A 27732-nucleotide genomic window follows, 5' to 3' on the forward strand; every position below is an offset into this window, starting at 1 on the left:
GCACAATTCACTATATAAATGCACAATTCACTATATACCATGTACAAGTCACAATATAAATGCACAATTCACTATATATAATTTACAATTCACAATACAATATACAATATACGATACACAATTCTCAATATAAATGCATAATTCACTATATACCATGTACAATTCACAATATAAATGCATAATTCACTATATACCATGTACAATTCACTATATACCATGTACAATTCACTATATACCATGTACAATTCAAAGTATACCATGTAAAATTCACTATATACAATGTAAAAATTCACTATATACAATGTAAAATTCACTATATACAATGTACAATTTACAATACAACATACAATATACGATACACAATACACAATATACAATGTACTACAACTTACAATATATAATATACGATACACAATTCACAATATGCAATGCATAATTAGCAATACACAACATACAATGCAATGCACAATTCACAAAATACAATATATAGTGCACGATTTACAATATACGATACATAATACACAATATGCAATTCACAATGCAATACGCATTATGTGTGTGATCCCAATACTGAATGATTCTAATACAATGTTTTTAATATCAATTAAATTCCCTTTTTATAAATAAAACACATAAAAAAAATTTCAAACGCTCGTGCACTAGATAATTGAATTTCCGCATTTAGCGAAGGTATTTTTAACCATTTAATACTCGCCATTAACGTGAACAATATGTGCACTCTAAATGCATTAGCGAAGGACAGCTGGCCCCAAAATCGTGAAACCCAATCACACGCGGTCGATTTTTAGAATAGTAAAATAAACAGCGCGTCAGTTCAAATCAAATGAAAAAAAAAAGCTTTCAACGAGGTTACAATGTCCGTTCAACGATTTTGTTTACCACGTTACCCCGTAGAGGGGTTTCCAAAAAGCAACTGACCGCTTAATCGAAGCAGTCAACGGCGATTTGAAAATCCCCGATTCGAGCTGACACCAATTTTGATTAATACGTCACGATCAGGGCGCTCTCTCTGGCGTCAAATAATTCAATAATCCAAAAACGTTTCTCACGCCGTAAAATATGAAATGTAATAAAAATTCCGCTCATCTTACGATACGTATAATACACCCGATCTGCCATCTCTGACAGAAAGTGCTGCCAAAATTGAGGCTATCTGCTTTAACCTTTCTTTTTTTGCGAGCTTTCGTGGTTTTCGAGTTCACTGAGAATACGCGGGCCGCCCCCCGTTCGCCTCGTGATCCCCCGGAAGAGAAACCACGCCCCTCTGCCTTTCCTCGTTGTAAGCGCTCCCTCTTTCTCTCGGAGAAGGGGGAAGACACTCAGGTACGATCGCTCGCTATCTCTTCGCGTAGGCGGAGACTATCAACGAGACATCATAGAAACAGAGGCTACAGATAACGCTACGTATTCCCAGCTAACTCGAACACATTCTTGGGAATAGTAAGAGTTTAAAAATATAAACAAGAATTATACGAACCTAGATTTCAAATGTCGGATCATATGTACGAATCTTTTTAAAAGGGGGAGAATTAGGGTTGAAATGGAAGCGGGAGGGTGTGCTGCCATAATTTAAGAACTCCAAATGAAGACGTTTTAAAAATCCTTGTGTCTGCCTCGTGTACGGCTTAAAAGCCATTTTTTATTTTTTTTTTCTAGGATTTCGTGAGGCCACATAGAGTGCCACCTAGATGGCTAACAGACAGTTTGAGGTGCCTGTACTGATAATTTCGTACTGTTAAAAATAGGGAGGATTATTTCTGAAACTGACACTTAAGTCATCTTTAATTTATGTTACTAAATTATTTTTAAGTTCTCACGATTTCAAAAACCAAATTTTGAATTAATGTTTAGATATTTTAAATGAAATCTTTACGTTAATAATTTGTCCGTTTCAAGTGTTTAGCTACCCTTATAAATATATCGTATAGACTTTTTCTATATTAATTCTATTATTCCCCCTTCTCGTGACAGGAAAATTCTATCGTGAAAATCGTCGCAACAGAGTTATTATCCCTATGAATAAATAAATACATATTTGGTGGTACCCGAAGTAAATGAACCAAAGCTATCAGACTGCTATACTCTCCATGTTGGAGGCGTTTTCCTTATGAAGTTACATTTTGACCTCGAATTTTAAATTTTGCGCGCTCCTAGGCCTAAAAGAAAGTTTTTGTTTTTATGAAACCATTTTTTATACAAAGAAATAGCTATACCAACAATTCCCAAGTTCAATTTATCGCGTCAAAAGATGGGGATGGAAATTAGCTTTTATTTGACTCGATTTTTTTATCATTTTCATTTACTTCTGGTGGCACCATCGTTAAGTACGAATTCGATGAACTAAATAGTACTACCCATCACGATACTAAATAAATAGAACGTGCATATAGAAACTCTATAAATATTCTATTTCTAATTTTGAATGTCCGAATTTTCAAATTTTTTCATATAAAAAAGTAACTTCAATGAAGACCCCACTGAATTTAAAATTGAAACGAGATCTCAATTTTTTAAAAAGATTTACCGTAAAAATACGTAAAAATACATACATCGATATGCGAGCAAAAAAGAGTGAAGGAAACACCGTAAATATATCCATTTGTAGCTGTCAAATATTTCAATAAACCAGAAAGAAAACTAAAAATTTTTTTTAACGGGTATGTTTAAGGATTTCTGGAATTGGGTGTATTCCTCGCGCTCATCAATGTCTAAGACGTCCTTCCAAAAAAAAGACGGTAATGTCTTCAAAATAACACTTTATAGTAAATCTCACACCTACGTCGACAGAAAAAAGGCTAATATATATATACAATACTTGTCTTCTTCGAAATAAGAGTTCCAAAAACCCCTTTTCCGCGTAAAAACGGCGTATTTTTAATCCAGATAAGAATTTTTGGAATATTCTACGCTCTCCGCCTACGCCAAGATTCGACCCCATGCGGAGCTGCTATATATCGACTATGGCCACAGGAATGTACCTAAAAATGGCAATTTGACAGGCCGAATTCACCTCGTATTTTATTCTAAATATTTAAACCTCGCTCGTTCTTCTTCGGAAAGATTTTAATAAATAACATAAGTAACGTAATAACATTAAGTATGACTTCATTGAAGTAAATAATTACCTACAGCAAGTCTGTTAAACCATAACATTTGTATAATATCATTTATATATATTATAATTTTATTAGTATTAATATTATTAATATTGCTAATATTTTATTTTAATCCCATTAATTTATTTTCATACTTTTTATTGTGGTGGATTCATTCATATCTTCACAAATTATGAAATTATTTTGCAATTAAAAGTTTAGTTCACTGCAGAGCCTTTGTTGGGCGAGAGTGTAAAACAATAAGAAGCGTCACACTTATTAAAAATATATTACTTATGATTATAATAATAATAATAGTCGTTGAGGCAAAGACATTTCAGTCACTAGATTTTAATTAAATTTGAAACAGAAGAAAAGTTGAATTACCTGATCTAGGTTAATCCCTAATTTTACAATACCACTTGTGATATTGGAGATCAAAGTATATTTTTCAATAACCGTCAAATTTAATTGAATTTATAACTCGTGCTTTTGTACCGATATTTAGGGTAGTTAAACATTCATTGATTACAAATTTGTAATTCTTAAGAAAAAAAGTATAAGATTCCATATTTATGGTGAATAGATGATTTAAGCCTAGGGTGGTGCCTTAGGTATTAGCCTAACCTAGCTCGGCTATATTTAAATAATATTTATTTAAATAAGCAATAGTTGAATAAAAATTGTAAAATGTTTAAATAATCGAAAGTGAATAAGCCTATTATTTAAATAAAACAAACAATTATTAAAATAAATACTACTTTTATTCAAATAAATGCTTGGTTGCGTAAAAAAACATAATTAAATAAGTTAAAATGATATTCTTTTTACCAACGTTTTTTAAATAAATCGGAAAATTTGTGGATAGTGAATAAACAATTCCGAACACTAAACTAAACAACCACCCGACATTTACTCTAGACAGTACGCGATGTACCTCTTAAGTATAACTGTCATCTATAGTAGGCCAATTATGAAGTCATTATAGTTTCCTTAATGAACCGTCAGTTCCCGAAAGAAGACTAGCGCTTATTAACTACAGAAGCGGGAAATTGTCAGCGAATTTGTCTCTAATTAATATTATTGGTAGTCTTTCCAATTTGTGCCGCATCCAGATGGACCAGATGTCAATCGATATGAAAGAAAGTTTTTTTTCTTATTTGATCACAAAAAAATCTGCTCCTTTTTTCTTCTCGTTAAGAATATACTAATATAAAAGACACACCTAATTTTCTTCCGTCTTGCCGCATTTATTATTTTCCGACGAAGATGGCGAGATTAAGGTCATTTTCAGTATTTTTATTGTATTTTTCTAAGGCGTCTTTTTTGCCCGGAAAAAACCGGCAATTAAAATGAATATTTTTTCTTTTATTCCATGAAAATCAAGAGTGGTCTAGTTTATTGAAAAGAATTTCGAGATTTTTCAATATTTTGGAAATTATTTATTGTTTATAACTTGGCAGATATCCTTTCAATTAAATTAATATTAAGGGTTATTCATATTTTGGTATCTTATTGGCTTAGTTCCCCTAACCACCACCACGTTCGTTGCTGTAGCCAAATATTAAGTATATTGAGTTAAAATGTAGTAATTCTTACCAGAACCTTTTTCGTAAAAATCAGAGCTTCTAGGAATTCTTGCAAGAACTTTATTTTAAAAGCAAAGCTAGAAGGTGGAAATTCTGGCAAGAACTTTATTTTAAAAGTAGAGTTAGAACGTGGAAATTCTTGCAAGAACTTTATTTTAAAAGCAGAGTTAGAAGGTGGAAATTATTGCAAGAACTTTAAATTAAAAGCAAAGATAGAAGGTGGAAATTCATGCAACAACTTTTTTCAAAATCAGAGTTATATTCTGTCAAAAACTTTATTTTAAAAGCAGAGTTAGAAGGTTGGAATTCTTGCAAGAACTTTCATTTAAAAGAAGAGTTAGAAGCTAGTATTTTTGCAAGAACCTTTTTATGCATCAGAGCCAGAGCTAAAAAATTTTCAAGAACTTTTTTTACATCCGAGCCAAAGTTAGTATTTTTGCAAGAACCTTTTTTACTTTAGAGCCAAAGCTAAGTAATTTTGAAGAGCTTCATTTTGAAAGCAGAGTCAGAAGGTATAGAACTTTTGCAAGAACTTTATTTTGAAAGGAGAGCCAAAAAGTAGAAATTCTTGCAAAAATTTTATTTTGAAAGCAAATCCAAAAAAAAAAGGAATTCTTGCAATAACTTAACTATTTTCATAAGAGATCTAGAAACTAGGAAATCTTTCAAGATTTCTTATCAATCTTGCAAGAAATCCAAATATTTCTTAGCAAATTGACGCACCTTAGGCGAAACGTGACCACGAATCTTCATGCGGAATTAAACCCTTACAAATTAGTGTATAATTTCAATGTGTAGGGATCGGCGTATATGATTTATGTTTGATAATTGAATCATGTACATAATTGAAAATAATTTGATCGAGCGCCGCCAACCGGAATACTTCAACAAAAATGCGGTATAATTACATTTAATATACCATCACTTATATTTTTTTCTAAACCAGTTTTTTTCGCGCTATTTTCAACACGTCGAAGGCTGTTTCAACCGCGAGAAATTTGTGAATAATAAAAAAAATAATTGTTAATCATTTCACAGCCGCGACGGTGTCGAGTGCCTCGAAATCAAAAGTACAAATACGTTTATAATTTCGTAATGATCTGGTAAGGTACCCAATTTCGAGCCCGCGTTTTCGGTTCAGATTCTCATAGTCAAAACGGCATTGGGAAATCCGCGACCTTCAAAATAATTTGAGCGCAACTTCAATTTATCTTTCTTTAAATAGTTATTTTTTCGACGAAGTAAAAATGATAGTGGCTGTGTAACGCAAAATGCGGAAATAGCTGTATTTTTTGATGATTCACTCAATGGTCACTCCCCCTGTTGAGAAAAACGCCCAAGAACCTTTTTAGATGGTTCGGTATTCGGAGTAATTAGATTCTCTCGTGACTAAACTTAGTGTCTGCTTGTTGGTAAACTACCTAAGTACTTTCGAAACTGGTAATTTTTAACGCTTTTTCATTTTTTTTTCACGGGTTATTTTTCACATTGTTTGTTTTGCAGTGTTTTCTTTGACTATTTCAATACCACATCAGCAAATATGCGCGGTACTCTCACGAAGAACTACATTTAATTTCCAAGAATACCCTAATAGATTTTCAATTATCGGGAAACATTTCGCTTCTTCGAAATCAATATTTTTAATCGGCTATAACCCTGAAATTTACGTATTAACATTTCAATTTCTACCTCCGAAAAAGGTTATTTTTAAATATAAATTTTATTGAGTTACGAGTCGTTTGACCTTAGAATTTATTTCAGTTATGTCATTGAGGTCAAGGTCATATACTGCTAACCCTTTAAGCTAAATTATAAACGTTTAAATGTTATCAGAAACCAATAAATTATAGTCTGAAAGTGAATCTGTATATTTCGAAATAAAAGACCAGTGGCTAATATTAATAAATAGGCGTGGAGATCGCGCCAAGGCTCTGGGTAAATTCCCTCATGTTGGTGAGATGGAGTGTCGTATTTTCGTTTTAAGACACAATCTTGAACGGTTGACCTTTTAAGCTCTCTCGCCATCATCTTCCCAGAACTAAGAGAAGAATATTAAATTACGTGGTCGTTGGTAACTCTCGAAATACCATCCATCGACTGACAATAGGTGGAACCCACGGCGTCAATCGCGAACTTGACAGCCTGGGAGGCCTTGTAACTGGCGTTACGCCGCTACCAGTCTTAAGAGACGGTTGCCAGGCGATAACTAGGCCTACAGTCGAAGAGATATCGGGGAGAGAGAGAGAGGAAGGGGGCTAGGGTGGTCCTCCTCGGGCTGAGTTTAAGCTTGGGCGGGCCCAACCACGATTCCAAAACGAAATTCTCAGAATGCATTTAAAGGTATCGACGGCCAGATATCTTCGACTCGTAACGAGATCAGCCCATATACATTCGCGTCAGAGGATCAAGTTGTATTTTCCTTTTTAAACGCGGGGAATGTAGGCGTTGAAGACCTTTGAGTTTTAAGCTCTTTTTGGATCTCTGAAATTGATCACGCTAAGACCATCGTGAGTGCGTTTTGACAAGACCCTCTATCCGACTTAATAGGGACGCTAATCGACAAACGAATCGGTTGACAAGAGGCCCTCTCAGTGTGTGACATAGTAAACGGCTCTCCTTAGCAAACAATGCTTTTTCTATATATCTTAGAACGGAGAAGTGTTCATATAAATTGTGGCAATGAACTGGATGATATCTCGGAACAATGCCTTCCGCATTGAGTTGCCGAGTTCTCTTCCCACTTGTTAAAGGGGTTTTCCCCCGTGTTCTTCAGTTTCCCCTTTCCATAAAACTTGTTGAAGTTAATGGTAATAATTAGTGTACACCGCACTATTTGTTCTTTACTTTAGCAGTAAAGGGACATTAATACTTCTCTAGTTTTATTATAAACCTGTAGTATTACGAAACGTATGTCAATGGTTACCTCTTGACAGAATGCTTAATAAAAATAACACTACTTACAATTTAAGAAAACTTCCAATTCAAATAGACTATAGCCTATTTTTAGATATAAATTCGGGTGTAACTCATCTAGATATTATTCAGAGTTATTTTCCACGAAGCTATTTTGACGTGTCGATATCTATTTTACATTAAAAATCTTGAATATCAGGTGTAAATAGCTAAAAGAGATTGCAACTTAAATATAAAATTCAGTATGCCCTAAATGTAACAACTTTCAACAGAAAATAGTGATTTTTATCTTCAAATCATTTAATAGCCACACGTCAACGCCAAGTCTATGTATACAATCATGGCTTTAATCCGCATTCAATTTTGTCCAGATAAAAAAAAAACCCAAAATAGATCTAAACACATTTTTAGGTATATACCGAACGCGTTACCAATTTGTTGCTTATCCACGGATTTCATCGGCGAATTTTCGCCCTATTTTTCATCTTCACATACTTAATCGTCCCTTTTAAGTAATAGCTCACGTAGTCTGGGTCAGAATTATTTTTAGTGGCTGTTCGCTCCCCATTGGGCGGGGCACTCGCGAACAATAGGATACGGTTTTTCGGATGGTCTATTTCGGTGGAGCAGCTAAATTATCTAATATGTAGGGCAGTAGAAATTTCTCGATTTCATTTCGGGAATTTCATCCGGGGAATATCTAAATAAAATACGTTATTCGGGTCCTCCACAAGGCGCTGATAAGATTTTCTGCAAAACGCATCTTGAGCAACGACATAAAATATTAAATGGTTGGCAGTGATGGCAACGTTTGAAGCTTCGTTTCTATCTCGGTTTTGTAATTTATCTCACGTAGGATCTCTTGGAAATTGAGGAGGAAATGTTTGGGCCGAGATCGAGGTGTATATGCCTTATTGCGAGAGCTGGAGAGTGGAGAGGAAGGGGTGAGATCACTTGACCAACATGTGCGAGGTGTTCTAACGTTGCCTCGATTCGGATCTTGCTCGTTTCTATTCGAATCATCCCATTATCTTTCCCGCCAGGGTTTTCCTTCGCTTGATTCCAAAATAAACGGATCGGTCAGTTGCGAAGCGATTTATCTTTTTTTTATGGTTGCAAAAGTTCTTATTTCGAATTTTGATATTTGGAATTTTGATATTTTGAAATTTTATATTTAGAATTTTGATATTTAGAATTTTAATATTTATAATTTTGATATTTAAAATTTTGATATTTAAAATTTTGATATTTAGAATTTTGATATTTAGAATTGTAATATTTAGAGTTGTAATATTTCGAGTTGTGATATTTAGAATTGTAATATTTAGAGTTGTGATATTTAGAATTGTAATATTTAGAATTGTAATAGTTAGAGTTCTGATATTTAGAATTGTATACGATTTTATTGAAAAAGATACACATCCGAGCTTGGTTTGGTTAAAATTTTACTGATATCCTGAAATTATTTTACTGATAACCAGAAATTCTTAAAGGGCAACAGCATGTCTAAAATTTAACTAGCTTTCTGTGCTATACTCTGGAAAGAAATTTTCCAAATTATGATTTAGCATTCTAATAAAATATATGAACGTCAACGTGGGTGATTAATTCATAGTTTTATTAGTCGTTTGATGGCAGACCTTTAGACTATTATTTAATTTGGTAAAGTAGGACACTCGACGAAAATCATGTTGACTGAATGGACTTCGTGTCCTTTCGGACGTCATGTACCCTGCTTTACCAAAATGATTTGTGTCATACCAACAGTTACAAGTTGTCAATGTCTTTTGAAATTGAATTAAAAGACAATCCATTCAAGGCAGAACTTTAGACTAATATCTATTTCGGTAAAGAAGGACACACGACGATAAAAAAAAACAGTGTTGAGATGGTAGTTTATCAGATAACCTGAAAGTACTAAGTGTGGTAATTTTTGTGGTTCAATATGATTAAAAGATGCTGAAAATATGTAAATTCGTGACGTACCAACAGCCACAAATTGGCTACAAGATTTGTAACCAAATTGCAAGAAAGTTCAAGTTGTAAATTTTCATTAAATTATCGAGATGTATTAGACTGGATGAAAGTAGAACCCGGTGATTAAAAACTAAATAATTAAAAAGTTCACGATAATAATGGTTCATTGAACGTTAATGATCTTTGATATGCGTAGTCTAGTGTGACTAACTCTTTGAAGCGTTTAAATTTATAATTTTTACTGGCACTGACGATCATTTCAAATAGTCAAAATATCTTGTAAAATCTAGTGATGTGAATTTCATTTTAATGTATTTATTTAAATTTAGGGATAATTTATATGTTGAGGAGATTTTTAGCGTGGCTAACAGTAGTCATTATCCCTAAATATTAATAAATTCATTCTTGTTTTACAAATAAACAATTAAAACCAGAATAAACTGGCTGAAATCCGGATTGTACCGATACAAAATATCACGATAAATCGCCCGAAGGCTTGCATTCGCAAAACTGTGTCCAACGTAAAGGAAATTATACGTTTCCATCATAATCTACGCGTCAAGAAGGAAATCTTCTTCACTTCAAAGCCCCATCCGCAACAAAAATATCTTTATCATCTTCTAGGTGTATATAAAAGTTCTAAGGTTTTCTATATCCTATAGAGAGCTTCATAAATATGTCTATAGAAAATTTCTATATTTTGTAGGTTTATTCAATATTTATAGAAATATTACCCAATTTTCAATTTATTAATTCACCGACTTTTTTACAAAAATTATAAAATTTACATTTCTATAGAATACATATAATTTTGTGTCATTTTTCTATGGAACTCCAATTACATTTTTATAGATTCCATAAATTTTTGTCATTTTTCTATGGGACACCAATAGGCAAAACTATAAAGTCAATTTGGTCTTAACCAACTTGTTAAAATGGGAAAACAAAATCACGTGACTACATTTTCACAGCCAACTTTGATTCGGTAACTCGTGTTCATAGTTGGCCGTGCGACGTTAAAGAAAAAAATTATTCCTTCCAGATACTGCAGGCAGCTAATTAACTTCCACTTTTCTATTAAAAATGTTTTAAATAATAATAATAATAAATAGATAATTTAGACGAATCGATCAAAATTTAAACCACCATTAGCAAAATAAAACTAATAAAAGTTCGTATTTCTTAGGATAGATGGCGCTGCATTTCTCCACAAACTCACGTGACTACCATCTTTTCAGCGCCCCTGGACTTTATAGTTTCGCCTATTACATTTCTATAGAATCCATAGAATTTTGTGTCATTTTTCTATGGGACTTCGATTACATTTCTATAGATTCCATTGAATTTTTGGTCATTTTTCTATGGGTCTCCTATTACATTTCTATAGATTCCATAGAATTTTGTGTCATTTTTCTATGGATCTCAGATTAAATATCTATAGATTCCATAGAATTTTGTGTCATTTTTCCATGGAACTACAATTTCATTTCTAAAGAATTTCTATGAAATAATTTGGTAAGATATAATTTCTCGAGTTTCTGAGATTTGTACTTTTGAAAAACCAAGTGCGAACGCTAACCATGATCCGAACCAATAAATAAAACACGGTAACATAGTCCTTAATGAGCGTGGTTATATGTTCGGCTTGAATTTAGTGGGCGAATTGGGAGAGGACGTTTTAAGGTCACGGTTCTGTTTACGAAGAGATGGTCTCACCGCCCTCCGTAGCGCTGTAAACTGAGAAACGTTGCGCCATTGAGGAGTGTTTTCAAAGGTCAAACCGCCCGTTACCAAAGAGAGCCGCAGACCAGTTCGTTACCTTAGATTAAGAACATCGTAACTTAAAAACTCCAGTTTGTAGAAAATCCGATTTAAGTTTTATAAATTTTTAAATTTTCCGGAAAATTTTCATCACTAAATTGCATTTACGATTAATTAATAAGTTAATTAATTAATTAATTAATTAGTATGCTAAAGTTTAAACCAAAGTACAATATACCTGAAATCACGGTTGATTATTGCCAATAATGGCAGGGTTTTGGACTTTCATCGGTAATATAGTCGATTAGATAATTTGATATAAGTGAGCTTGAATGAAATCATTGCAACTGTTTCTTTTTCTATGAAAAAATTGTAACCCGGAACACAAGTAACGACCTCTACTGACTATTTAATGCAGTTCCGTAAATATTTATTAAAGGAAGTAGTAGTAGTTAAATCGAAAAGTGGTCTGCTAACCGGTGATGCTACTTGTTCTTCAACGCAATCAGCGCCAGCTAGGAGCAACAAACACAAGGAGAACGCAGCTAGCCTTTAAACACGCTAACCCAGAGTTGTGTACAAATTTCATTGGACGGAAAGGGGGAAGATAATTTCCGAATTTTCCCCTTCCGACGGCAGCAGGTGCTAAAGCGTCTAACCAATGAGAACTGTACACAAGGAAATGCACGACTTTTGACGGGTTGCGTTTTCCTTGAGGGCAGTGCTGTGTTTGTTGCTCCTAGGCGCCAGTAACCACTGGCTTCCGTTAAACTTAATGTAAGAAATGTTAAATTCTTTGATCCACCATAAATATGGAACTTTATACCTTCTTTAAAGGGAGTGTGAAGTAAATTAAAAATCATCTGCTTAGCTCTTTTTTTAGCGTAACTAGCTTAGCTTCTGATAAATGTAGTTCACTTTAGCTGTCTCGGGTAACATTAAGAAAATGTTGAGAACAGAGATACGATGTTTTGTAACCACGGTAACGAGTTGGCTGCACCTAAATTGAAGAGAGAGAGGCGAGTAAATGGTGAGCCCATTATGTGATTGCCGAACTCTGATATTCCTTTTTCACTGTTAATGGTCGAACACGAGTTCCTGCCCATCTCATATTTGCACGTTTCGCGGTGCGTAGAAATGAAGCCATCGTCAAGTCGATTGCCCAAATATAATGATAAAAAGCTACATTACGAAGCGGTTTCCAAATACTACGCCGAAAAATTATCTACTGTAAATTAAAGATAATTCAAATGAATATTCTTATTGATATTTTCATAAGTAACAAGATAAAAATAAGTATGATTTCGGTTAATGATTGTAATCTGATGTTTCGGATCAGGAAAGTTGGCACAAACTCAATTTTATGTTTTGATTTCATAATTTAACATTATTTTGTCAATGTAGATTTTATTTTTACCGTTGACAGTGTTTCAATGTTCAATAAGCCTTGGCTACTCCTGAAAATAGGCTGTGTCGTAAAAATCCCGTACACTCTAGAGAAAAATGATATTAGAAATAAATAATTTGGAAAACTCAAAACCTTAGCGAAAATTTGTTCCAAAATCTCTAAATCATACTAAAAACCTAGAAATCAACACGAAAATCATACACTGAAATCTCAAAATCAGTTTCTGATTTCCGAAGTTCTGATTCAAAATGCCGAACGCAAATTTTGCAAATGTTGGACCCCTCGAAAAAGGCTGTCTTGATTTCTCGGGCACTGTTACCTGATTTTTTCAAAGATGGTAACAGCTCTCGAAGACTTCTCAATCCATAATAACGTAATGATTTATATGACCATTGTAGAAACAGAGAAAAATTAAAAAATTACCGTCTGGAGAATAGGGAGTGTCGAACTAATTTGAACAACAAAAAATTTAACTTACTGATGATATTTTCAACATTATCTCACGCGTATTTGAACAGTACGTTTTATAGTCACATGAATTGAAGTAATTTGTTTTTATCGAAAGAGGTTTTCCGAGAAGAAAGGGATGAAAAGAAAAAGTAACGTTTTTCGGGATGCGTTCCAAAACGTCTGGGGGCGATGTGTAAACGACTTTGTCATTTTCGTTTGCGAAACGCCAGTTTCCTTCGCATATTAATTCTGTTTTTATTTCCCTTTCATTTTTCCGATAGTTTTACATCGAAGTAAAACGTCCCGTCGAAGCTGATGAGGAGCTGGGCCTGGTTTCGTGTGATGTGCATCTCAGCTGGGACTCCGAACGCAAGGACACCACCCCGGGCGCCTCCAAAAGGGCAACCCGTTCCGTCGGTGAGTACACCTCCCTGTTGTCTCATACACGCGGGTTCGCCCATTGAGCCGGCACGAACTCCGGCCAAACCATTATTTGCCTAAAGGGTCTTCATTCCAAGGACGTTTTCCGCGACCAATTTAAGAGATACGTTAAAATACGGGCCCGCCAGCCTATAGGGGCCCCGGGAAAACCATAATTCCTGGAGTCAAGAAGGCCCTCATTTCCTGGAAACAATTGTTCATTTTCCGTCATAAATTAATATAAATTAATAACACGGAACAGAAAAACATAATCCCGGGTCTCAGAGAGAGCGTTCATTACCTGGAAATAAACATCCATTTTCGACTATAAACTTGAGAGGAGGAACCAAAGCAAACAATAATTCGTAGCCCATACACATAAAGTTTTTCCGGGCCTGCCATGCTGTTTTTTTGTGTCGTGATCTAAAGATAATTAATTTATATTATAATTTCTATTATCTTTAGAGATAACCCTTGAGATAAAATATGTCTAAAGAGTTTCTATTGCTAATAGCTATTCTAAATAGTGCGAAACTGCTCTTAAGTTTTTCTAAAGGAAATATATTAAATAAAATGAATCATTCTAAAGGTATGCTATGGTTATTTTATAGAGTCAATAGAAGCAACTAAAAAATATCTAAGGATGAAAATATTAGCGAATAAGTAAATAAGTCCATTAAGAAAAGGGATAAAAAAGCTAAACCCTAAACAAATTTGAAGAAATTTATAAACTTACAAATAGCTCGTACCGATAGGTCTTCGAGCAAACGAAAAGACGCGAAACTCGGACCAAATAGATCTTCGAGTGCAAAACTAAATGAAATTAAATATCTAGAATACTATCCGTTTTGTATTAATAGAATATTTTTCCGAGGGTTGCGCCTGTAAAAATTATTTACACTTTAATTAAATATAAATTCGTTTGCTAAATGTGCTAAATATAACGTACAAAATTTGGTCCAATAAAAGCACCCTGTAGCGATAGTTAAAACGGATCTCAGTATTCTTTATAATTTCACCTTAAAAACTGGTTGTTTAATTCTAAAATAAACACTACACCGCGAATAAATCGAATAGATGAAATATCGATATTCGTGATTTTGCACCTTCGTGTGTATCTAAATTCTAATTAACTGCTCGGATGTGTTAGTCGGGTGATTGGCGCCAATCCGTTTTTATGTCGTAAAGATAAGAAAACTACTGTTTATTTTGCATATTTAATGGTGCCTCTATTAGAGTTGGCGGAGAGGTTAATATCCAGTATTTGAGTCACCAAACTTCCCCCGGTTTCCTTGTCTTCAAAACCAGGAAATTTGACACCAAGGCTGCCATTTTTTTAAAGATTTTGTAGAATGTTTGTAGATAAATTGTGAAAAGGGTCTTTAGAATATTTAGTAAAGATTTCATAGATTGTCATTAGCAAATGGGTCATTATTCTTAAATATGTTTTTAGAATGCCTTTAGAATAGTTTAAGATGTTTCTACAGATTGCATAGAATAGTTTCTATACAAATCTGGAAAGTTTTTTTGGGTCGAAAAGAATATACTTTCAATAAACATTTAAGGAATTTTCTTTAAACTTCTTAAAGGTTTTTTCTTAATTTCTGAAGCTTTATTTTCTTAAGTTATTTTTAAGAATTTAATAGTATTTGTAAATTATTTTAATACTTAGTAGAAATATCGTAGAATTTCATCAGAAATAGTTAATTATTTTATTTCAAATTTAAGCTAATACTTAGTATAAATTTTATACCGACCTTTCTACCAGATTTTCTATAGAACACTCTATAGGCTATAGAACCCCATTCATCCTCTATAGAGCTCTAAACGATTTCATACAAATCTGAAATATGTCGTCATCCGCCATGTCCAAATACAAATATCTAAATGACAAAACTGTGTAAAGAATAAATGACGTGTTCTGCTTTAGAGAGCAATAGGAACGTATTATTCCAGTTGATGGACGCAAAAATGATGATCGATTATTCTGGGCTTTCATCTTTTAATAAATTGGGTATAATTCGGATAACTTTTTTATTTTTGATCGCGGCGATATTTGGCATCAACTTTGATGTCTACACAGATCCATGTCATCGCTGAGAGACGATTTACGATTGCGAAATTACGACACCGAGTGTCATAACTTCTGATATTTACCTTAACAGCTTTCTTGGCGGTTTTGTATATTTGAAGGACTTATTTGATTCTTATAATGACTAATCTTCAAACTTTCTCTTTCGACGAGGAAGTGATTTGCTTGTAATTTGTTTGAATTGCTCCCGCGGTTTCCAGTTTTTCGATACTGACGCGCGTTGTACAGCTACATTTCAACCGAGACAGTTAGCTATTGATGAAATATTTGTTGAACCTTTGAGATTGGGACCTTGTTTGGCAAAGTAAAGTTGACGATATCCTTTGAATTTTGAATTGGGAATTTGTCAAAAAATGGTGTAATTTGGAAGTTTCATGATTTGGATCTAGTTTAACAATTCTTGTCCCACTTCCAAAACTCCTTTTTAAGGCTAGCTCACACTACGGTGACTTTTGGTCCAACTATTTTCATTCTCGCAATTGTTGTGAAATGACAGAGGTCATCTAAGCAGACGAAGTCTGATTATTGCATAAGCAGTCTTGCCAACAAGTATTTATTCCCTTTTAGTCTTCACAAGTATTTATGGCATTAGCAGTATTGACAACAAGTATTTATGGCATTAGCAGTATTGACAACAAGTATTTATGGCATTAGCAGTATTGACAACAAGTAGTTTTGAATTAGCAGTATTGACAACATGTAGTTTTGCATTAGCAGTATTGACAACAAGTAATTTTGTATGAGCAGTATTGCCAACATGTAGTTTTGCATTAGCAGAATTGACAACAAGTAATTTTGTATGAGCAGTATTGACAACAAGTATTTCTTCCATTAGCAGTATTGACAACAAGTATTTCTTCCATTAGCAGTATTGACAACAAGTATTTCTTCCATTAGCAGTATTGACAACAAGTATTTATTCCGTTGGTAGTCTTGACAACAAGTATTTATTCCGTTGGTAGTCTTGACAACAAGTATTTATTCCCTTGGCAGTCCTCACGACGGGTAGTTTCAAAACGAAAGCAAGATCCGTCTGCTTAGAGGACCTTTTACTCGGTCACGCCACTAGCGGCGAAAGTTTCTGTTTACAGTTCCCTTTGTTAAACCAACTTTGTAACGTTATTAACAATACCACGTGAAAAAGCTGCCTTAGGTGTTTTTTGGTAAATACTTTTAAAAAGACTTGAAATCTTCCAAAATCGGCCAGCACAGCCTAAGGATATCATTTACAGATCTGAATAGATACGAGCACTTATTGCGAGTATGAATGCAACGAAGGGTAGCGAAGCATTGAGTGAGAAAGCGGGAGAAAAACAACCCAATGACGCCTCGAAAATAAAGGATTCCAGCAAAACGAGTCTTTTAAGGCGAAGGTGTCCGATCGCTTCTGATGCCTCGTAGATGTCTTGAAAAGATATATCTAATCCTTAAACTGCGGGTCTATAATCAACGTGCACTTCAGAGTGGAACACTTTTATGTTCACAGTTTGACGGGGAACATTCCAGATTCCAGTCCGAAAAACGGGGAAGCTGTACTTTCATCCTAATTAAATGCTCCGTTGCATTCAACTCTCTCCTTTTGAAAGTCACTTTGTATCATAAGTCCAATGGGTGTTTAAATATCGTCTAACTTGTCTGAAACTTTGTAATAAATTAGAACATTTACCATTTAAAAGATTTACTATTTCAGTATAATTTTAGATGATTTTTTATTCGCTTGGTTAGGCGTTATTTACGTAGCTTGTAATCACTTCTGTTACTTATACTTCCGTATTGACTGGGTCTTGATCCCATTTGGATACAACACCGTGACACAAATGTAACTAGGATGTTGTTGAATTTGCGATGTATGAGCACTAGGACAGTTATTGCTATAATAACCATTCATTAGCGTCACCGGAAATGCACCGATTAGGACCAAATTTCAAAATTTTCGTCGGGAACTATATGTTGACAATTTCAACGCTTTCAATGTAAAACTACGGCAGTTATCGTTTGAAGCTAAAATGATTTCGCCTATCGTAGTAAGATTCCATTGCGGAGTAACGTTTCTATAGAAATTCTATAGAATTCTAATCTCGAATCCGATAGACAAATTTCCCACTTTTCTAAAGAATCTCTAGAAAGGACATCGCACTTCTTCTATGGGATTTGGCTTTCGACCGATTTTTTTCAAATTGAAACATATTGTTGGGCTTGATCAAAGGAGCAAAATTGTAGCAGCGGTCTAAAGTGGACGAAACTTAGTGTAGTCTATTTGTTAAAAGAAGTCTCGGCCCATCGCTTAGCGCTCTATGTTTGGGCGTCGCTAGTCCGGGTTCACTATCAATAGAGGTTTCTTGCCGAAATTCCGGGTGCTTCCCAAAACCGAGCGTCGTATTTGGTTTCGTTCTGTTCGTACGACTTTCTGATCGCACGTGAACGAACTCAGTAGATAAATAGTTAAGTATTGAGTCTTAACTGTCGTGTGACCGTGACTTTAACCGAGTATGTGCTGTATCGATAAATAAGTGTTTGATCTGTTGTTGAGTGACTGTTTCTTACCTATGAGCGAGTGTTGAATGTGGGATTCAACGAAACGGTTAATCATATATATTCTGATTTCTTTAGTATTTCTTTTATTTTATTAGTGCTCATAAAATATTGAATATTAAATAATTCCACGTACGAAAATTCATCGAATAATAAGTTGCGAGAAAAGAAATAATGAAGTAGAGGTGTAAAAATCTTGGCAAGAAAACTCTATTGATAGTGAGCCCGGACTAGCGACGCGCGAACGTAGAGCGCTAACCGATGGGCCGTGACTCCTTTTAAAAAAATATATTATACTAAGTTTTGTCCACTTTTGACCGCTGATACTGGACAAACTATAAGAGCTAGGGAAAAATGGCAAGAGACAATTTTGCTCCTTTGATCAAGCTTAGCAACATGTTTCATTTTGAAAAAAATCTGTCGAAAGCCAAATCCCATAGAAGAAGTGCGATGTCCTTTGAACATTTTCTCTATGGACATTCAAAAATCATTTCTAATTAAATAATTAAAAAGTACGCTTTATAGAATATTTTAATAAAATTTCATAAAAACATTTGAAAAGTAATTCTTAAGGGGGAAGACTACAGTGGCCATTGTCTACTCTCACGCTATTTCAAGCTGAACTCTTTTAATTTTGTATTTTAACTTATAACATAAATATTTAAGTATAGAACAGCCTCTTGTTTAGTGCTTAAAATAATTTTGACAATTTTAAATTTAAAAGTAATTAAGTTATTACGTTTTAATTCGGACCCCCGGAGCTAAACAAGTGGGGCAAGCGCCCAAACTACCCTTTAGTTAGGACCTTATATCCCGTTAACTATTAATATTAGAATTATCAAAATTATTTTAAGCACTAGAGGAAGGTTCAGCCTAATAAGAAAAATGTAATTCAATTATGTAAATGTTAAAACAGAAACGTTCAGCTTGAACGAAAAAGAGGCTTTTACTGTATTCTTCCCCCTTAAGTAGAATATCGTTAATTTAACACTCTGGAGATCTGATTAACTCGGCAAACCGGGTACAAGGTGGAACCGAACCCAACTCAACGTCCAATTTTCTAATCAACAGCTTCCGAAATAGGATTTGCACGTACGCGAATTATACTGATTCCCACTCTACAATTTTCGCCGGAGGCCAAAAACAAAATGGATTGGACAATTCACCGATCTCAAGCAGAAACATATTACCCTTAACAACAAACGTAATCTTTTTGGAGGATCGTATTAACCTAAATATTAAGAGGTACTTTACATTTAATCACGTGGATATCCGTCAAAATATCGCTCTTTATAATGTAACGAAAAAATCAAGAAAAGTCAATTTCCCACTAGTTTTTATGAAAAACCTTTTCTCTTGTCGGATAAAGTGGCCAATAGACCCTTGAATTCACAATTGAATTGAACAACGCATTGTTCAACGTTAGCTGTTGACTGTACCACCGGTTAGTCTTCGAGTACGCTATTAACTGAGCGCTGGGAAACATTGGGAGTCTCCACCCTTTAAAATTTGCAAACTAGGCCTGACGACAACGCCTGAAAAATCTCACGTTGATTTATTTATTTTCTATCTTCCGAACTATCTTCTAGACATTTTTAATCCTCCACTTAATAATGCTTTTATTACCAATTTTTATTTCCTGTATCCACGAATAATGTTATACCTCGATGGACCTGCCCCTGACGGAATTATTCGGTACTATTAGGCGAATGTAAACACAATTCGCGTCACCTGCTTTATTTTTAATGATGACTTTTTCTCGACTTAGCGTCGCAGTGATGGGCATTTTGTTTAAACAGTCGCTCAGCTCACGCTCGATAGCATAAATCTGCTCACGCTCACGTTTATTTGAGATATAAATAGGGTCTCATTTCTTTTAGTGCTCTTTTAAAATGAAAAATTGACGCTCCTTTCTTTTGGTGCTCATTTGAGAGGAGTAATTGACGCTCCATTCTTTTGGTGCTCATTTGAGAGGCGAAATTAGCGCTCCTTTCTTTTGGTGCTCATTTGAGAGGCGAAATTAACGCACCCATCATTTTTTATAAACGATAATTTACATCTCACTTTCGCTCGAAACGACAAAATCTCTGAATTGAGCATAGTGATGCCCATCTCTGGACCTCCCGCTTCTCCATAATTACCTTTCTCTCCACGGGATGCGCGATCTTTATGGGATACCTTTCTCCATTGAATTGGAGATTCCCTACCGCCACATTCAAATTCTGCATGGAGTACTTTAGGACGTTACTATAAATTATTATTAACAATGGCCGGTGTTCGTCTATTTCGAGAAGATATATATTTTAGAAGATTGATTAGGTTCTTTGTCGTATCATTTATTAATAGTGGTAGTATTTTTGGTTTTCTTAAATACGTCCAGAATGCCATTATTATATTTTTTCTGATTGTTATTAGCGCGAACTTTGCATTTTGTTTAGTTTTTATATATGTCAAGACAATCGTCATAATCTACAAGACTTCCTAGAAAATATATTTGGTAATATTTTAAATAAAATTTAATAATCTTGACATCCCAAAATTTGGTCTAAAAATCTAAAAATGCTAAACTAATTACCCTCTAATATTAATTTTTTTTAAATCAGTCTAGAAGTTTTAAAATGTTTTTGGTATTCAAAATATTCTACAAAAATCTCATAACCTAGAACTATATAAAATAGAGAAATGTCTGACCCTTAAAAAGTCGTAATCTAGAACTTTATAAAATAGAGGGTCTGACCCTCAAAAATCTGATAACCTAGAACATTATAAAAGAGAAATGTCTGACCCTTAAAAACGTCACAATCTAGAAATTAATAGATTAGAGAAATGTTTGTCCCTCAAAAACGTCATAATCTAGAAAAGTGAAATTTATCACCCTTAAAAATTCATAATCTAGAACTTTATAAACTAGACAAATATCTGACCCTTAAAAACCTAATATTGTTGAACTTTGCTATTCTACCCAGATACCTGTTCACCAAATTTTCCAATGTAGACCTTTCCCGCGTTGAAAGTAATACGCTATACAATCTGCGTTTGTGAAGAAATATATAAATGTATATATTATTTTGATAAAATGCTCGGTGATTTAATTTTTCCGATATTTGGAGAAATCTTCGAATATAAAATTGGGGCAAACTTTCCTTTGAGGGGGGAGAGTCGTGGATGCGTGTGAGATGAAGATGGAGAGATAAAAGTGAGGAGAAAGCGGCAAGAAAGAGTCAAGGAGTGATGAGAGAGCAGGCTTCTCTCTCGGCTGCTTAGAATCTGACGCGGACCACACCCAGCCTTCCTCCTTCTCGAGACGCTGCTTGAGAGAGTTTACGTTCAGAAATAACGTGTTTTCATCTCTCACACGTCTCTCGATTCAAACGGACGAAACTAACATAGTCGCTTACCTCGTCGCCGTAGTCGCGCTGTTCCAAAGTGGTCATTCACAGGTATATTAAATAATATAATATAAAAATAAATTCAAATTTTGGTAAATATGCTAAATTATGGTAAACAAATGGTAAATATGGTAGATAATGGTAAATATGGAAGATAATGGTAAATATGGAAGATAATGATAAATATGGAAAAAACTGTAAATATGGTAGATAATGGTCAAAAGATGGTAAATATGGTAGACAACAAGGGCGTATTTACGGGGGGGGGGTGCCTATTAAATATCAGTAAAACTTCCGTCAGCATCCCCCCCCTTGAAATTTTCCCTCAAAACCCCCCCCCCCTTGAAATAAAATCCTGGATACGCCCTTGTGAATAAAATTGATAATTATGGTACACAGTAATAGAAATTGGTAAATATGGTACCTTATGGTAAAAATTGGTAAATATAGTGGATATGGTAGAAATTGGTAAACATGGTAGATAATGGTAAAAATTGGTTATTATAGTGGATATGGTAGAAATTGGTAAACATGGTAGATAATGGTAAAAATTGGGAAACATGGATAATGGTAAAAATTGGGAAACATGGATAATGGTAAAAATTTGTTATAATTAGTAGATATGGTAGAAATTGGTAAACATGGTAGATAATGGTAAAAATTGGTTAATATTAGTAGATATGGTAGAAATTGGTAAACATGGTAGATAATGGTAAAATTTGATAAACATGGTAGATAATGGTAATAATTGGTTAATATGGTACATAATGGTAAAAAATAAAGAAAGGTCAAGTTTGCAAGAATAACTTTCCAAATGTAATCTGAAACCTCAGTTCATAAAAGTACGTCTAATTTAAACAAACAATTAAAAACCTTTTAGTATAAATAGCATTAATTTTACACACAATCTTTAATTCATGTTGAAATCACTTTTAAAAATCCTGCAGAACTTTGAGAAATCTTACCCGTTGAAAAAAGATCATTTCATTCACTAACCGATGTGAAATTCGATTAGTCGATGTGGCGTCTTGTTTCCGGGAAACGGTCACCTATCTGGCTCATTAATAGGGCGTCTTTTTGACAATAGGGGGCGCCTAGATTGTATTCCGCTCCACTTTCCATCGCTTGAACTCTATTATTAAAGTATCCAGCGAGTACAAAGTACGTGTAGCTGAGACTTACCACATCTTATCAGCTTCTCCCAGTTTCTTAAGCATTTTTGAATGCGACCAGAAAAGAAATATCGTGTTATTATTTTGTACGCTCGCGATACGCTAAGAATGCAAATAAGTCGGACTCCAAGTCGTAGAGATAGCGCGCTTGCCAAGTGATTAACCTTCCTCTTAGCTACGCCCAAATCGACGACATTGCTTGTATCATAAGTTTATATCTCTTGCGACAGAAGTATCCATTTAAATTAGCTAGGCTAATACCCAAGGCACCACCTTAGGCCCAAATCATCTAGCGACTTCTAAAGCTTTTAAATCAGGTGGCCGGGTTACAAAACGCTTGAGGGTGGTGGCATGCCTTTCATATCACGTGGGTCAACAGCTCCTTACATCTAGGAGCAACAAACACAGCACCTCACAAAAGGAGAACGCAACCCGTCAAAAGTCGTGGATTTTCTTGTGTACAATTTTCATTGGTTCGCTTTAGCGCCTGCTGCCATCGGAGGGGAAAATTCCGAAATCGTCTTCCCCCCGCCCGTAAAATGTTCAGCATAAAGGTTCGTCCAATGAAATTTGTACACAACACTGCGTTAGCGTGTTTAAAGAGTATAGCTGCGTTCTCCTTGTGTTTTTGCTCCTAGCTTACATGAACTATTACCGTTAACCTCAACATTATGGAAAAAACTGGCACGCTCAACGCGGAACGAGTAGTTCCGAGTTTTCATTTTATATTATCTCAAACTTTACAACCTGTATTTATCCGCACAACGATGTTAAATGTAAAACATTACGCTCTTTTTTACGTAAACTTACTTATGTGAAAAACATATTTTTAACTGTAATACGCTTAGAAAATTTTTATACGACTATTTTGTGCCATCTAGTGTAAATGAAAGCGTTAAAATTGAAGATTATTTTGTCTCGCCCAGCACAATTTTTTCTTCGTATTGTGAAAAGAATTCGGAAAAATCAGCGTGAGCTTGCTAAGATACATGTTCCAAGCAGAGTTCTTTAGGTTACTTCTCTCATAAGAGTCACATTTTATATACTTCTGCTAATATGAAGGACCAGTTTCCCATTATTTTAATTGATATGTCTCAAATTTTGTGAAAGAATGCAGTTTTAATTCAAAATTATTTGAGTTTTTAATAAGTGTTTGGGCTCGGTTCAGCCATGGGAAGGTTTTTGCCTTAGCAAAATTGAATTTGTTTTGTATTTTCAATTTCAACATTCTTAACATTATATTATCAAGTTTCAATTCGAGTTACGTTCTTGTTTCGCAAAAAAGATTGTACGTTGATTGGTGTAACACCAGTGGTTCACCATTTATTTGAAAAGGGTATTTTACGTGGAATTTTATTGATTTCATTGTTTTTTCACATTCCTTAATTTTCACACGTTTTTTTAATTTTTCTTTCGCTATAGTTTTTATACGTTCCATTTGGGATTTTCTCTATTAGTATAGTTCCTACTATTATTACCACCCATAACTACTACAACTAATTACTACGTTGGACAGGATAATAAGTTTTTATAGCTAACTACATTAGGTTCTTTATTATAATAATTAATGATTACCTTTTATTACTACCATATGTTACCTATTATTATTACCATATATTACCTATTATTATTACCATATAATACCTATTATTATTACCATATAATACCTATTATTATTACCATATAATACCTATTATTATTACCATATAATACCTATTATTATTACCTTATATTACCTATTATTATTACCACAAATTACCTATTATTATTACCATATATTACCTACTATTATTACCATACAATTCCTACTATTATTACCATACAATTCCTACTATTATTACCATACAATTCCTACTATTATTACCATACAATTCCTACTATTATTACTATACAATTCCTACTATTATTACCATACAATTCCTACTATTATTACCATACAATTCCTACTATTATTACCATAGAATTCTTACTTTTTTACCATATAATTCCTACTATTATTACCATATGATTTCTACTAATATTACCATATAATGCATACTATTATTACCATATAATTCCTATTATTATTACCATATAATTCCTATTATTATTACCATATAATTCTGACTATTATTACCACCTACTATTATTACCATACAATTCCTACTATTATTACCATACAATTCCTACTATTATTACTATACAATTCCTACTATTATTACCATACAATTCCTACTATTATTACCATACAATTCCTACTATTATTACCATAGAATTCTTACTTTTTTACCATATAATTCCTACTATTATTACCATATGATTTCTACTAATATTACCATATAATGCATACTATTATTACCATATAATTCCTATTATTATTACCATATAATTCCTATTATTATTACCATATAATTCTGACTATTATTACCACCTACTATTATTACCATATAATTCTGACTATTATTACCACCTACTATTATTACCATATAATTCCTACTATTTTTGCCATAGATTTCATACTATTATTACCATACAATTACTACTATTATTACTACCCATACTGATTTGCACGTTAGAAAGAACACTTGTTTTTAAAAAAAAACGACATTCCTGCTGTCATTACGACTACAACCTATTTCAAAAGTTAATTTAAAGCTAGTTTACGTTTCTTCAACAATTTAGGCACGACAGCGTTTCGGATACATCCACTTTAGAGGATTTAAGGATCAGAAAAGACGTATCTAAATACACTAACAATTGTAAGTCAATAATCGTAATCCTTCATTGTGGATACGAGTTAAACCACCCCGTCAAGAAAATAATCTTCGCTAATCCGTTTGTCAAAGAATGGGCGGACAATAAAATATGCGAGTATCCCTTTAATGTCGATTTAAGTAGCCTATCTAACAATGACTACCGTGATTTGGCCTCGTGCGCACGCTTACGTATTAATATTGCTTCTATCTATTACGTAACAATGGGTCCGGATCCTAGCGCCATCTAGGCGTCGTAAAGGACTAATAAATCAATAAAAAAGGCAATTTCAATAGACCTTTAAATAAAAGATAATTCATAGCCGATTATAGAGTTTGTGCTGCTGCGACTGGACATATAACTAGTTTGTCTATGGTTTCTTTTTATACTGCCAAAGCTGAGAATTTTCTACGCAGCATTTTTAACAGGGGGGCAAGACAGTCAGAGAGGAGTTTATTTGAGCGCCTATTTGCTAATAAATCTTGTATTTTCTTGCAAGATTAGTAAAAACTTTTACCTCCTATCTTTGCTTTCAAATAAATTTATTGGAATAATAATCCCATAAACTCCTCCCTAACTGTCTTGCGACAGCTGATACAAAAATATACTACACTTTGATATTAGATGGGGTGGCGGAGTGGTTAGCAGCTTCGCTTCGCAACAAGAGGTGCCGAGTGCGATCCCAATCTGTGGAACTGGTTGATTACTCGGAACCATTCCTTCTGCGTTGAGTTTGCAAGTTCTCTCCCCACTGGTTAAAGGAATTTCCCCCTAATTCTTCGATTTCCTCTTTCCATAAGGCAGTGCCTTTGATATTATCCTAGCTGATTATTATTTATTTCTTAAATCTAGTGTTAGTTGACGCGTCAGAAACAAAACCAAACAACAGATATTTCGAGTTTACTAGTAATCATTAATCGCTCGACCAATTAACCTAATCCGTATTTTAAGCGCCGGACTGTATTTTACCTTTTGGCCAACTTGTTCGTAAAGGAACAGGGAGAATCGGAGGTGGGGGGGTTAAACGAAAATCGGAAATTTCGTACCCTTATCTAGATTAACCTCTTTCGTGAAGCGGCTCTTTGGGTGCCGCGACTCCGAAATTAAAGCTCTTCGAATCGCCCGAACCATTTTGACCTCTCCGACGAGTGGGGGCGCCTCGATCGTTCGTAATCTTGTATAACAAAGAAAGGACTCGGCAAACATTTTTGTATATAAACGCCCTGCGTTGTTTCCCCCTCCCCGGCTCTTTACTCTCTGATATTCCCAATGGCGTTAAGGTTTAACGTCGACTTCACCCTCGTGTCCTCGCCTCGAAGGCACTGTCAACCTAAGCCGTAACTCGGGATCAAACGAAAGGGGGAGGTGGGGGGTAAAATTTGTAATTTTATTTTTTTCCTGCTTTTTTTTTGTTTGAAGCGCGCGCGTGGCTCGTGCCATCGAGGGTAAAGTCTTACAACTCCTCGCTAAGGTCAGACGACCTCTAACTTTAAGAGGGAATTCTTTTGGTGTGTTGCGTAAACTCGCCACCAGGGGGTCCCCGCGATGGAAAGGAATATAGCGAATATTCTTTTTACGCTTTTTAAGGCGTCTAAGATTAGTGATTGTTCTTGCAGAGTGACTCGGTGGGGGGTGTTTTATTTTATATTTTCGTTTATTTTGAAACGTCTTGTTTTCAGAATTTTTTTTTCCGGTAGAAAATTGAGTTTTCCACGTTTTTTTTGGGGGGAGTTTCTTCAACTTAATTTTTTACCCAAAATCGATGCTTTTTGGCAGTCCGAAATTTGGCGAATTTATTAAAATTTTACCAAGAATGGAATAGGCGAAACTATAAAGTAATTTTGGTCTTAATCAACCTTTTAAAATGGGAAAACGAAATCACGTGACTACCATATCACAACCAACTTCGATTCGGTAACTCGTGTTCATAGTTGGCCGTGCGACGGTAAAGGAAAAAATATTCCTTCCAGATACTGCAGACAGTTAATTAACTTCCACTTTTCTATTTCAAGATGTTTTAAATAATAATAATAATAATAATTAGGTAATCGATTAATAATTTTGAGAGCTTTATCTATTGAATAAAAGGTAACCATCCCCGACCTCTAGTTCCTCAAGCTGGGATCGAGCCCAGCTCCTCTTGATGCGATACGAAAGTGCTAACCACTCTGCCACTCCAC

General features: G+C 34.4%; 1 protein-coding gene across 1 annotated transcript in view; it reads left to right on the forward strand.

Annotated features, from left to right (window-relative positions):
- LOC149923675 (histone-lysine N-methyltransferase MECOM-like) overlaps nt 1-27732 on the forward strand; it is a 162541-nt gene that overhangs the window by 54721 nt on the left and 80088 nt on the right. Inside the window, exon 2 of the mRNA XM_090160510.1 lies at nt 13496-13631. The gene's annotated coding sequence lies outside the window, so the exon portion shown is untranslated. The remainder of the gene's footprint in view (nt 1-13495; nt 13632-27732) is intronic.

This window comes from Leiobunum rupestre, chromosome 10 (assembly GCF_980474605.1).
Source record: "Leiobunum rupestre chromosome 10, qqLeiRupe1.1.hap1, whole genome shotgun sequence".
NCBI classification, from domain to species: domain Eukaryota; kingdom Metazoa; phylum Arthropoda; class Arachnida; order Opiliones; family Sclerosomatidae; genus Leiobunum; species Leiobunum rupestre.